General features: G+C 38.1%; 1 protein-coding gene across 1 annotated transcript in view; it reads left to right on the forward strand.

Moving 5' to 3' along the window:
- Positions 1 to 939: 939 nt before the first annotated feature.
- The window catches only part of disp3 (dispatched RND transporter family member 3), a 146,561-nt gene continuing 133,796 nt past the window's right edge, over positions 940 to 13,704 (forward strand). Inside the window, exon 1 of the mRNA XM_089119299.1 lies at positions 940 to 1,256. The gene's annotated coding sequence lies outside the window, so the exon portion shown is untranslated. The remainder of the gene's footprint in view (positions 1,257 to 13,704) is intronic.

Here is a 13,704-nt window from a genome sequence, read left to right on the forward strand (position 1 = left end):
TGATTACACAAGGTAAAAACGATATAAATACTGTTTGTTTTCTCACACAAACCGCTCGTTTCATGTCTTAGGCCATCAATGTGTACTTACATTTACGAGTCATTAAATCACGTTTAATTTGGACTTCTCTGTGCATGCTTTTTGGTGGACCCCCTTAGCCTCCAGTGTATGACTGATGGACAACAACCCAGGGACAGCAGATGTAAACTAGCTATTAGCTAATTCTGGTGCAATTACTTTTAATTGTGCATTGTCCCTGTAAAAATAAACAATAAAATGAAAAATGAAATGAAACAACAGTTTAACTGAAAAATGTCAAAATTGAAAATACTGTGGAAACAAGGACACCTACATCTTGGATGTCCTTGAGGTAAGCTAGAACATATCAAAAATTAATTTCAAAATGAACTATCCCTTTAAGTTAAAAAAAAGAGAGGAAACCGGTTCCCATAGAATAATTAAGTAAATCAGCTTCATGCGTAATTGAAAAATTAAGTTATGGAATTGTCAAGTTCACACTTAATCTTTTCAATTACGGATGTATTAATTATTTTAAGTCAACTGATCACTTTTTACAGTGAAATTATTACCTCATTATCATTGATAACACTTTTCTGTATGTTATATATCTCATCCAGTCTGCATGCCTCTCTCGCTCTCTTTCTCTCTAGGTAAGACCAAACCACCCTCGTTTGTACAGGGGTGCACATGTCTTCTTAATACAACAGAATCACATCATCCACAGCTTTTGTTTTAGAATTACCCAACCATTCATGTATGTTGAAGCTAATAACATCAACCATGTTTTTGTCATTTAGTTTTCCCTCCCAACCACTTGATTATACACAAACATGTCTCCTGTCTCCCCCTATCTATGTTGCGCCGATGAATCGGCTTGGATGGAGGAATGAACAAAGCGGGGAGAGAGAGAGAGAGCGAGCGAGCGGACGAGTGGTGCTGAGGGGAGTGGAAGAGCGCGTGAACTCAGTGAAGCTGTCGCCAGGACAACAACACACAGTACAGACACACAAAAGAAGAGGTGCAAACAAACAGATGCCAACACAACGCAAAGACAATCCAAAAACCCCATTTAGTGACTGAAATATAAGGAGTCTTGTGTTATAGGCTACTAAGATCTGATGAAGTAGTTTGTGGTGTTCTTTACATTAAGAAAGAAAGACAAGTGCTTTCACTGCAGCGCTGACTCGCTGGCATAGAGGAAGTGCAAACCTTCACATCAATCCAGAGTGACTCAGGTAAGACACTTCTCTTTTTAATTCACTTCAGCTTTGTTCAGTTCAAAAGTCAGCAGAGTAAAGACGTCGTTTTCAAACCTGGATCACCAAGGTGTGTTTTCATCTCATCCGAAACTGCTTCTCATCACTTTCCGTATCACTTTACATTGACTTCTATAATTTTATAGAAAGCTAATGATTTTTCTTTTCTTAAAAAACCTATCCCTAGTAACCTTTCTGCATTTATATTTTCATAAACCCTTTATTTAGAGTGTTTATCAAAGCCTTATTGATGAGAACCATCGGCTGTCCCTCATTATGCAGGGGATTTGTGGTTTTACCATGTTTTTGAAGACAATGGGTCAATAGAAAGTTCTTTAAAAACACAATATCTCCACCTCCAGATCTGCAAACTCTCATGCAGAATCATTCATCCAGTACGAGCTGGGAGCGCTCGATCTAATAGACGTGGACACATCCGTAAGCAAGCGCTGCCACGGTGCTTTAATCGGTTTATCTCTGTCACAAAACCACACACAGAAAACAGAAAATCCAATTGCAGTATATTGAATAATAAGGGCAATCCAAAATCGTAGTCATTGAGGCAGGGGTCAAAAATCCAAAATCAATCAAAACATGAACAAAAACAAAGTCCTTGTAATACGGTGACATATTACAAGGACTCCGTAATGAACACTGACACAGACATACACACAGAAATGACAATGTGATGGGAAACAGCTGAGCGGAATGAACTGATGAGTGACAGAAAGAATGCTGGGAAATGAAGTGAAATATGAAAGACACCGTGAGAACGAGGACCTCTAGTGGCAACCCAGGGAAACAAAACCAGACACTGTGACGATCTCATTCCTCTGCCACACACACATTCACACGGTCACGCTGCATTTGCTAACATTTAATAGAGCTTTTCTCCAGTCTCTGTCTTTTGGAAACAGACGGGTGGTTGTTTATACTTGTGAACTTTCCTGATTATGGATAGAGACTGGTCGAATGAGTCACAGTTGTTCATAAGTCATAAAAGACGGATGCTCGTTTAAACTGTGTGTTGAGAGGGAGACTCACTCGTGAGGTGGTGAGGAAAAAGGTGAGCAGAGGCAGGTGAAGAAAGAAAGAAACAAGGAAGGGGAGGGGGGCTCGACTATTTTTAGCTTCCATCTGATGAGAAGGTTATATAGTCTGCCACAGACGTGAGATTCGGTTTATGTGCACATATAAACACCTTGGAAATGTTTGGGAGAGTATTACAAAACATTCAGAATAATTTTAAAACAATGAGGTTTTTGCATGAGTCTTATTATATTGATATTGATCTCTGCCGCTGCTTTATTGAATTTTCTTTATGAAGGGACTTCACTGTGCAAAAATCAATGTTTAAAACATCAGCATCCATAAACTCCAGTGGCCTACCGCTGTGGAAAGTGTTCAGGTGGTTGTGGAAACTGATTCTTTTTATACCGAATATATGATATGAATGCAGTGAGGGTCATTTCTGATTGAATATGGATGGGCAGATGGATTGACTGAAATGTTATGTTCACAAAAGAAAATGTTTAAAAGAATGTTCATACTTCTCTTGAAACCAGGGGGTTTTCATGCTACAAAATTCAGCCTAAATTATTCTAATTGGGGCTGGGGGTTGATTTATTCAATTTTAAATCATTTGGATGACATTAGATGATGACAAATTAAAAAGAATCGCTAATGCTGTAAACGATTCAGGGAGTCAGTTGGTACTACATTACTATAATATCGAACACAAGGATTTTATAATAACAATCTATATGTATTTACAGTATATAATGACTAATATAGTTCATATATTTAGCAAAATGGTTTTCTCGCTGACTAATGCGTTTGTTTATTGAATGTCTTTACTGAGGTAACTTTAACAATATGTGACATATTGTCTACAAGCTGTTTTATTGACGTCTTGAAACACTGATTTAATGATTACATGAGACATGATACAGATTTTGGTAAGCTGATGTACTGTATCTTTCAACATACCTTCTGATGTTTATTCATGTTTAATTTGATCATTTCACGTGCCGCTCGATATTTATTTTTGAATATCTTGAATAAGTTTTGAAATCAGTAAACAGTGGTGGAGGAAGTACTGAATCTCAGTACTTAAGTAAAAGTACAAATATCCAGATAAATATTTACTTTAGTAAAAGTAGAAGTAACACAATGACAACCATACTTAAGTAAAAAGTACCTGATTTTAAATATACTTTAAGTATTAAAAGTAAAAGTACTTGCATAACAATTTATTCTCATAATGTCTATTTTCTAATGATTAATAAAACATTTAATTCTAACTCATTCAACTTAATACTCCTATAATATTTTCAATAATGATGGAAAAAAATGTTGTCACCATTTCTGAAACAAGCTTGCAATTATGCAACACATCATGCTTATCCTTACTATATGTTAATAACTATGTTTGGCAGTAAACGCCAACGATTAACGATTCAACGACAAACGATTAATTTATGGTGTTATTCTGAACCTCTTGGCTTGCCATAATCCTAACCAAACGTATATTACACAAAGTGCGTTTCCTATGCACGTAAAAACACATTTTCGCGTATAAATTGCACGATAAACACACTGCATGCGGCGTGTATCTATGGCAACCAAACGTCACTGGTAGGACAAACATGCAATGAACGGACGGTCAAATTACGTTTTGGCAGGGGAAAACCTGATCGGAAAATGTAATGAAAATGTAACAGAAGTTGTAGAAATGTAGTGGAGTAGAAAGTATAATAATTGCTGCAAAATGTAACGAAGTAAAAGTAAAAGTATGCACTATTTATTCTACTCAAGTAAAGTAAAGATACGTGAAAAATGTACTTAAGTAAAGTAACAAAGTATTTGTACTTCGTTACATTCCACCACTGTCAGTAAATGATTGCAGATTTTCATTTTGGGGTGAACTATCACTTTAAATTGAAGTCTGTTCCTCTTCAGAAGACTTTAAATGCCATTGGAGCTCATATCCCCATTGACATTTCATGTATGGTAAAGGGCAGCTTGAACATTCGACAAAATATCTCCTTATGTGTTCCATGGAAAAAAGTTATACAGGTTTGGAGCGATATGATGATGAGTAAATCTAAATCTCTTTATGTGGCCCTTTGAGAATTCTGAAGACATTAATCTGTTTGTGCATGAACAGAATTTGAAATACATTCTGTTATATAAAGAGGTTTAAATAAAATTATTATGCTAATGTGGATAAGAGTGTTAAATTAAAAGTAAACAACAACAGCGTATCAACACTCTTAGCTAACAGCAATTCCACTAAGTAATTTCGAAAATGCCAACAAAATCCCTGGTTAATATTTGTTTGCAGACTATAATAGTTACACCTAATCTAAATATCTGCATATTTGTTATTTTAATTCCTATGGGTGGTTCAGCTCTTACTTCGGATAGCGATTTAAAGTGAAATGATCCTGGTGTTTAGTTTAGCTGGTTATTGATGATCATGAGGGATATTAGAGACAAAACAGAAGACCACAGAATTCTGCTTCCCTTATACAGACCTAAAAAATAAAGACAACACAAGAAAAAAAGCGGGGAAAGGATGTGTGTGTACCTACTTAACTATATTTTGGGTATAAATTTGTACCCAGAAGTGACAAAATCTCCAAAAACCTCCCTTTAGGGATGTCCTCATTTGTAAACCCGGTAAAACACAATATACACATTACTGTCTGTCTTCACATTCTCTGATATGATTTTAAAGCCCTTAGGAAATGCCTCATTTATTCATTCTAGTCATTCATTCATTCAAAATATTCTCTATCAGTATTAGTTTTGCAGAATCGTGTATATAGTACACACTTTGCAAAAGGAGTACACTGAATTGGGTCCTCCTTATTCCAAAACTCACTTGACCTTGGCTGCCATTGTGACCTCTTTCACGCCTCATTATTGATCGGATTACAAATGGTTAAAATGTTCTTACAAAAAAAAAATTGATTCAAAATGTGTTTTATGTCGGACACGAGTTAAACAAGAAAAGGTCGAGGTCATGTGTAGCATCTTGCTTTGAAACGTGTATTGTTGCATGATGTATTTTGTTTCGCAAACTTTTTTTTTTTGCATAGCAGGCAGTGTATAGTCTTACACTTTCATCAAACATCGATCATGTTGCCCATGTTTGATTCAGCAACTCTGGCTGTGTCTCTGTTATCTTTGCTTTGCTTTAATTATTTAAAACACAGCAGTAGCGAACAGTGAACTCCCAGATAACCTTAGATATTTCAGAGCCCATATCACATGAAAAAAAAAAAAAAAACACTCTTCAAAAGCAGAACTTCTGTGATATGAAAAAAAAAAAAAACTCTGCCTGTCAATGTAAGGCTCTCTGCGGGGCCGCAACCTTGACAGAGATTTGATTCCACACCATCCATCAGTCTGCTATGGCCTGAGGTTTCTCTCTAATGCTGAAAGATTCATTTTAACCTTTTGGAGAAACGACAAGAGTTCTCTGATCTGATACAGTGGGATACTTCTGCAAACTCCTCTGAGAGTCTCCATCATGAACAGAGAGCATTGTCAGTCACGGCCTGATGCATATTCAAAAGTGGCAACAGTTGTTTCAAAATGGGATGCTCTAATCTGATTTGCTGGTTGTGTGCAATTTCCAGGAGTTGTTATGCACAGGTGTTTATTAGTAGCCTGACTTCGTCATACTCATATTCTAGTCAGAATGTGAATCTAATACTGCTCCATAGAGCATCACAGTCCCGCCCACAGCCGGTGGCGGAAGTAAAAATTCAATGGCATTTCTCCATTGACAGTTGGGATATAAGCCATTTAAACGTAACCATACATTGTAGACGTAAAACCAGCTACGGCTGTACTGAGAGATTGTATATGCTCATATAAACGCCAAAAGTTCATGGGGCACTAACGTTGTTTTAAGATAAATGCCTTTTATTCGTGATGTTTTGGATAAGTACTTCATTACCCACAATCCAACAGTGATGTATCTGATTGGTGGATGTCGTGTAACATGTCTGAAACCCTGCAAAGTTACATGAAGACTGAAGATAGTGTAATGACATAGGGCTAAGTTCATTGGTCGCACCTCAGAGACGCCATTGGTTGTGCAGTCGCACAGGCACAGCCTATGAGCGAGCCAGATGCTCAATGTTTTAACATGTGCAGCTACAATGCGTTTTACATATAAGCTTCAGTAAATCGAGGAAAAGGAGTTTCCCTCCACATTCACTATATAAAATTCACTGGAGGAAAAAGTTCACATAGCCGTCGTCAGATTTGGAAGTCACTCAAAAGGCTCTTTCACGGTGGCTTCAGTCGACTTCAGTGAGGCGCGGTGGTTTATGGGAGGAGTAGTTCCTTTGCTCGGAAATGAAAATATGTACACAGGCTTGTACCCTTGACCTTTTTTGGATTTTCTCTTAGTTTTTTCACTCGAAATGATATGTTGTGTGCTTGTGAGTTCAGCCGCAGCTGTTTTTTTACAAAATGTCAATGGGAGAAATGAATGGGAAATTTACTTCCGGCACCAACGCTCTCTTGGGCTGTGGGCGGGATTGTGGTGCTCTATTGGGCTTTGATTATGAGGCGTGTCTTAACCGAACCAGGAAAAAAAAAACCTCTGCACTCAATTGGATAGACCTACACCCAATCAGAGCAGTGACGTATGTTGAGCTACGCAAAGTTGTCAACAGGACTCAACTCCACACCAACCCGGTCTCATCCCAAGACGTCATTTAACTGACGTTTTGGGACGTCTTTTGACCATACGTCAATATTCGCCTTTTTAGGGCCCCCTTAAACGTCGGTAGATGAGGTTATGGGATCCTAACTCTACCCCATACCTAAACCTAACCCTAAACCTAAACCGTCACCTAACTGACGTTAAAGGTAAAGCGTCAGTTGTATGACGGCCCGGGATCGCCATCTACTGACGTTTAAGGGGGCCCTAAAAAGGCGGATATTGACGTATGGTCAAAATACGTCCCAAAACGTCAGTTATATGACTTTTTGGGATGAGACTGTGTTATCCACACATACTGGAAGAAGTGGTAAAATAATGAGTGTTTCCTCTTTTAATTGGTCCTCCATGAGTCAACCAAAGGAGAAACCACAACGACCACAGGGTTTTCACTGCGTCCCATCTTCTTAGCCACCATCGAAGCCAGCTGATAAACTAAACTTTTGTCGAATCCCGTTGGAAGGACGGCTAAAACATCTTTCCGATCGACAAATGCCTTGATTGTAGTTCTCTGTTCGTCTTTTAAAATGAATGCACTGTCGATTTCTTTCACAACAGACACTGTAGCACAATCTATACATCTCAGTTCTCCAGCGGCGGCCATCTTTGGGGGAAACCAGTTCAACCCAAGCGCTCTTTGATGACGTGATGATTATGTAACTGCAGATCATCTGGCCATCATCGTATAAAGCCCGCCCTGGCAATTTGATTGGCCCGACAATTTCTGAACCAATCATAATTACACCACAATGGATAGAGTCCAGACCAAACTTCCCGACCAAAAAATGGCTGGCATCCAGGCTAGTTTATCCAACGCATTTTCATCCCAAGGCACGATGCTTTTGCCAAAGCGTAGACATCCAACGCACATGGCAACTGCACAGAGTATGGGTAGGTTTAGGTCTGGGGTAGGGTTAGGGTTAGACCACCATAGACATAGACCTCACCTTGGATACGGCAGTTCATTAGAACGAATGCGTCAATAGAGCCATCTTGAAACAGGGGAGCCCCTCCACTTTAATGCATCAGCGTCAATGTAGTAGACAGGTCTAACGCAAATAAAATCACCATAAATCATCATGAATGCGATTTTTCTTGTTTTTTTGGTTTGTTCCAACGGTCAGACATGTATTTATCATTGATTCCAGAAAGAAAAAAAAAAATTATTTTTTATTTTTTAAACATTCTTCGTAGTTCAGATTTCATCCGTGAACTTCATACGCTGCACAAAAGTCCGCCACCGTCAATGAATTCGAAGTAAAGGCAGAGATAGCAGTGTTACCTAGCTACTTCCTATGGCAAGACCCCTGTTCCAAGTTGGCGGCGGTTTTGACGCATGCTTAGAACCCCCAGGTGAGGTCTAGTGTATATGTCTATGTTAGACCACAAGGAGGCGCCTTCTGCCCCATATATACAGTATCTGTGTCTCATTTTGATACTAAAGGGTGCCATGTGCGTTGGATGTCTATGGCAAAAACGTCGGATATGATGCCTTTGGATGAGAACGGGCTGGTTTATCTGTTCATCGAGAAACAAAAGCTAAGAAGCCGCTACACCATGGTGAGGCCAGGAAATTTTAAGTGACTGACTCTTGGTGAAATAGAGTGGATCTCAAATTACATCATTTACAATATGGGATAAAAGCAATTTCCATTAGTGATTGGAATGTCTGTCCTCCCTCAGCTTTCCTACGCAGCTGATGTGTAAACACAGTCAGCTCAGCATCATCGATCCTTATGCTTTAATGTTGACTTGGTGATTCAAGCATGTCTCTGTCCGCAAATGTTGCGTACTGTGGTTGACAAGCTGTGTCTGCTTTCATTACTCCATACTCACCCTCATGAAAGCGACTCTTTAGCTCGGTCTGCTGGTGATCCAGTATCTCATTCCACAAGCGTCGTAGGTAATCATCGTTTCTCACATTATTTCTTCCAAAATTTGAAACAAGACTTTTTGTTGTCTGGAGATGGTTACACAAAGTTTGTAATTTCACGTTATGTCATTAAATCATTGATGAGTTTCAGAACTTTCTAAAAGTCACACTGTGAATTATCTCTGAAGAGAGAAAATGCTTATTTTAAGCCATCAACAAGGTGGATTCAGTCCAAAACACTGCACTCAAAAAGTTTCCCAAATGTGACTAACAAAATAAGGAACCACTTCGTTTGGATCTGTTGATCTGCACGTCCGCTACATTCAGCAAGTCATTCTATAATACAATCCAATAATAGGCACCTTAGTTACAGACCTTGATTTTTCAGCTCCATCGAGTGTCAATGGATCGCTCAAATTCAAGGCACTGGTGACTTGGATGAAGTTGTTTCTGTATTTCCATAAACCTGGCTTTATAACATTTCAGTCATGCTTCCTTTCATAAATGTATGTAAAGAATCGTGACTGGAAACTCTAGATGTGCATGTGCATGTAAACTACATGGGAAAAGGTCTGCTTTCAAAGAACATGCACTCCTCCTTTATTTTCAGACATAATGGAGGCCCCATCGAAGCTGAAGCCTTCTCAAAGACTCAGAATCTTTTTTGAGATCCCAGCTGCAGTCATGTCTACAGTGGCCTCAAAACCAATGGCACTTTTCTTTAGCATTCCCCGGCGAACATACCAGATACACACTGCAATTAATTCTTGTTTTGACTCGTCTTTGTACACATCAGCGATTAGACATAGACAAGCCATCCATTTTGATGAGCAGCTTATGAGATACACGCATGTTTAAGCGGCCGTATGTAAGAATTGTCAAAATAGCCAAAAAAGAACTTTTTTATTGCCGAAGTTTGAACAGTTTGAACCTTCGCCGACTTCCTAGGTTGTCTATGAAAGCCTGTAGACTGATTTTTATGTGAAGGACTCATCGTTTTTTTGCTGGGAAATCATTAGAATGTGATGTTTACGTGCGCTTCCGAGAGCCACTCTTCTGTTCAATGACACACGAAATGAATGCTTATACATGCCGGAAGAGCCATTCTGTACTGTCATATCAATGTGTCTTGCAAAGAAAATGGATTCACTCAAACTATAGTCTCACAGAGCCAGACCTATTTAGTGTATCACTTTATAATTAAATTATCATAACAGTACCGTAATTGTCTGTCGACATAATGGCAGTGAATTGGAGAGCTATCCACATGCTTTCTTAACTGCTGCTTTCTCATTTCGCTGTCATTTCTGGGGTGTGTTTATTTTGTTATTGAGAGGAAAGCATGCAGCACATATTTACATATTCATCTAAACATCGCTCTCAGCAGTGCAGGATGTTGGCTAACAGTGTATATAACTTTTACCCCTAAGCAAAGAATGAAAATAATCTTTGCTGCAATTAATGTACACCAGGGCCATGAATGAAGTTTATTGTATTGTACTTTAGTGAGCACCAGCAATAAGCTGCTGGCTGCAGTTCACTTAACAGCCACCGGTGTCGCTAAAAACAAGGGTTTCTGAATTCTACATTTAGCCACTTTAAATGATCTAGGGCCCTATTTCAACGATCTGAAATGCAAGTGTCATGCGCGAAGCGCAAATAACTTTGTGGGCGGGTCTTGGGTGCTGTTGCTATTTAACCGGCGGGATAAATGACTCTTGCGCTCGACGCAAATCTAAAAGGGGTTGGTTCAAACAGCATGGTTCAAACCAAACAGCATCCATGTTTCACAAAATGACTGCAAGTATGAGCTTTATGGCATAATATAATTGGATTTAGCATTTTCCACTGTTGCAGTCAGAAGAGAACATGTGACTCATTTTATGATCCACCAGTTGAGAATCATTGGCTTATACGACACAACATACTAAGATGCAACAAAATATAAATGTCGTCTGCTCACTAGACGCTTTTAGTAGCAGCTGTTACCTTAAATATCTATGTTCATTACGTTACCAAACCATCTCAAAATCTGCCAAGCCTCTATCCTTTTTTCTGTCAATCATGAATGCTAATGTGACAGACAGAGAGCATGCTGGGTTTGCTCTGTGTAGCAAAACCACAATGCCACAGGAGACTATACCTCACAACCTCACCAGACACAACACTGGTCCGGCTGATAACAGCTCATCCCTGTGCTGTCAATCAACCGCTGAATCTATTTAGATATCACCACTTGCACGGTAGCCGGGGAAAAAGAAATAACTAGAATCTCACCTCACTTAGTGTGAAGGATTTTTATCACTGTATTAAACTACAGCTGTAAGCTACTGCACCATAAATATTACAGTCTTATTATCTCTTTGATGGAGAGGGATATTAAAACAGTTATTGATGAAACCAGGGACTGTGCAAATAACAGAGTCTATACTTTCTCGTAACAGTTTGGCAACAGCGCTCTCGGGGCAATTTAGGTCAACTGAGTATTTTCGTAGCTGAATAAAGTGGATCATGAGTGCAGCATCAAGGCAAATAGCGTAAAATTGAACAGTTATTTTGAATGTTTACTTCGGTTTGCATTTGATATCAAATCACGGAAATGAAGCTAGAAAATGGCCCACTTGCAAATGGCTTCCTTCAGACCAGGCCAGGGTTAATATTGTAGCCTAAATTATACAAAGACATCATTAACAAACTAAATTATTATAATTACAGTGGTTGAAAAATAAACTGAAAAATGAACTAAAAAAAAAATTATGAGAAAATACTTTTATAGCATTTATTAATCTAAATTGACATTAATTTCATCATTTTAATGCAGTTAAAAGTTGGACCTGAGCTAATATGAACGAACAATAAACAAAGGTATTTGTATTAACGTAACTTAATAAATGTATTGCTTAGTCTTAATGTTAGTAATACATTAAATGTTAACGGAAGCTTATTGTAGTGTTGCCTGACTAGCTGTAGACGTTAGCTTTACCCATTAATAGACATGATACTGCCTTGAAAATAAATTCCAGCTTAGCGCTACAACAACCATAATGAAATGAGCCTTCACAATAGATAATGCTTTACACCAAACTCTGTTAGAGAATTACATGTGACAGTTTACATATAATACCTTACTCACCTGTGGAGTAATAATAATAAAAAAAATCTTTTACAACATTTCAAATCCCTCGGTTCTTGCCATCTCCGAAAAGCCAAGCTCATGTTGATTCTTGTTCTATTACGAGCTCTGTCTCGTTCTCTTAACTCTTCAGAAGACTCTACTCTGTTCAGCGTTTGTGTTAAACGGGTGATTCTCTGGAGGTTGGAGGTTTAAAGGATTAGTCTAAATGTTTGCTGATAATTTACTCACCCCCATGTCATCCAAGATATCCATGTCATTCTTTCTTCAGTCGAAAAGAAATTAAGGTTTTTGATGAAAACGTTCCAGGATTTTTCTCCATATAATGCACTTTACTGGTAACCAAACGGTTCAAGGTCCAACAGACAGTTTCAGTGCAAACTGCTCAAAGGGCTTTAAACGATTCCAGATGATGAATAAGGGTCTTATCAAGGGAAACGATTTTTTAAACATAAAAAAAAAAAAAAAAAAAGTTTAAGTTTTATGAGCTCAAATGCTCGTCTTGCTCTGTTCTGTGATGCGCGTTCGTGACTCTCCTGTTCGAACTCGTTCATCAAAATGTCAATGATGACAATGTCTGTCAATCTGAACCACGGTCTGATTTGTGAACAAATCATTTAGGGCTGCATTTCCCGTACAAATGTAATTCGTTGCTAAACCACTGTAGAAAAAAAATCTTCATTGTAGAAACTATAGCTAATAACTGTTTCCCGATGGTAGTAACGTGGTCACACCCCTGTTGTTTGAATCACGTCAGTTCAACAATATAGGACTGTCGATAATGACGCCACCTGAAGGTGGTGAAGTAAAAATTTCTGCTTGGCTACTTAATTGATTGGAGGATGCAATTAATGTCATATTATTATAGTTCATTTACACAAACAACATGAAAGCCATTTCGTTTTTTAATCACATTTACATAATTGATGTACACTTCAGTTCATTCACTCAGAAGCTTTCTCCACAATGTAATCTCTCCAGATACTGCTGTTCTGAACATGGCATCTCCTACTTCACTCTTTTTGTTTCACATTATTTTGCTTGAATTTATGTTTTATACATTGCATGTTCCCTTTTACATCATACGTGTTTATGTATTTATACACATACACCCCAAACAGCAACATAGTGTTGGGCCAGATCCGGGCCACATCTGGTACATGTGGAGGGATATTCAATTAAAGTTCCAAGAGGTCTGTACTGTATATTTCCTTCCCAGCGGAGGTCTGGACAATGCTTGTGGAACAGTTATACATTTCCATTGGGCATCCGTAGTACTTTGTTAAAGAAAAAATAGCCATCAAATATGAGAATCTTGGGCCCCGGGAGCCAAAGCAGAGATGTCTAAGATTTGTTACCAATATTTACCAAAAAAGTAATTATTTTTCCCAGGATATAAATATAAAAAGGTTAGATCAGATGTTTTAGCAATTTTTTAAAAGGTAATTGCGACTTTATCTCCCAATTATGACTATTTTTCTCACAATTGTGAGTTTATATTTCATATAAAGTTGTAATTGCGTGTTATAATGTTAGAACTGTGTGATATAAAGTGGCATTTGCGTGGTATAAAGTCAGAACTGTGTGAAATAGACACAATTTTGAGTTATAAAGTCAGAATTACGTGATATAAAGTTGCAATTGCATTTTACAAAGTCAGAATTGTGAACTAAAA

Source organism: Pimephales promelas, chromosome 14 (genome assembly GCF_988280905.1).
Source record: "Pimephales promelas chromosome 14, fPimPro1.hap1.1, whole genome shotgun sequence".
Lineage (NCBI taxonomy): Eukaryota > Metazoa > Chordata > Actinopteri > Cypriniformes > Leuciscidae > Pimephales > Pimephales promelas.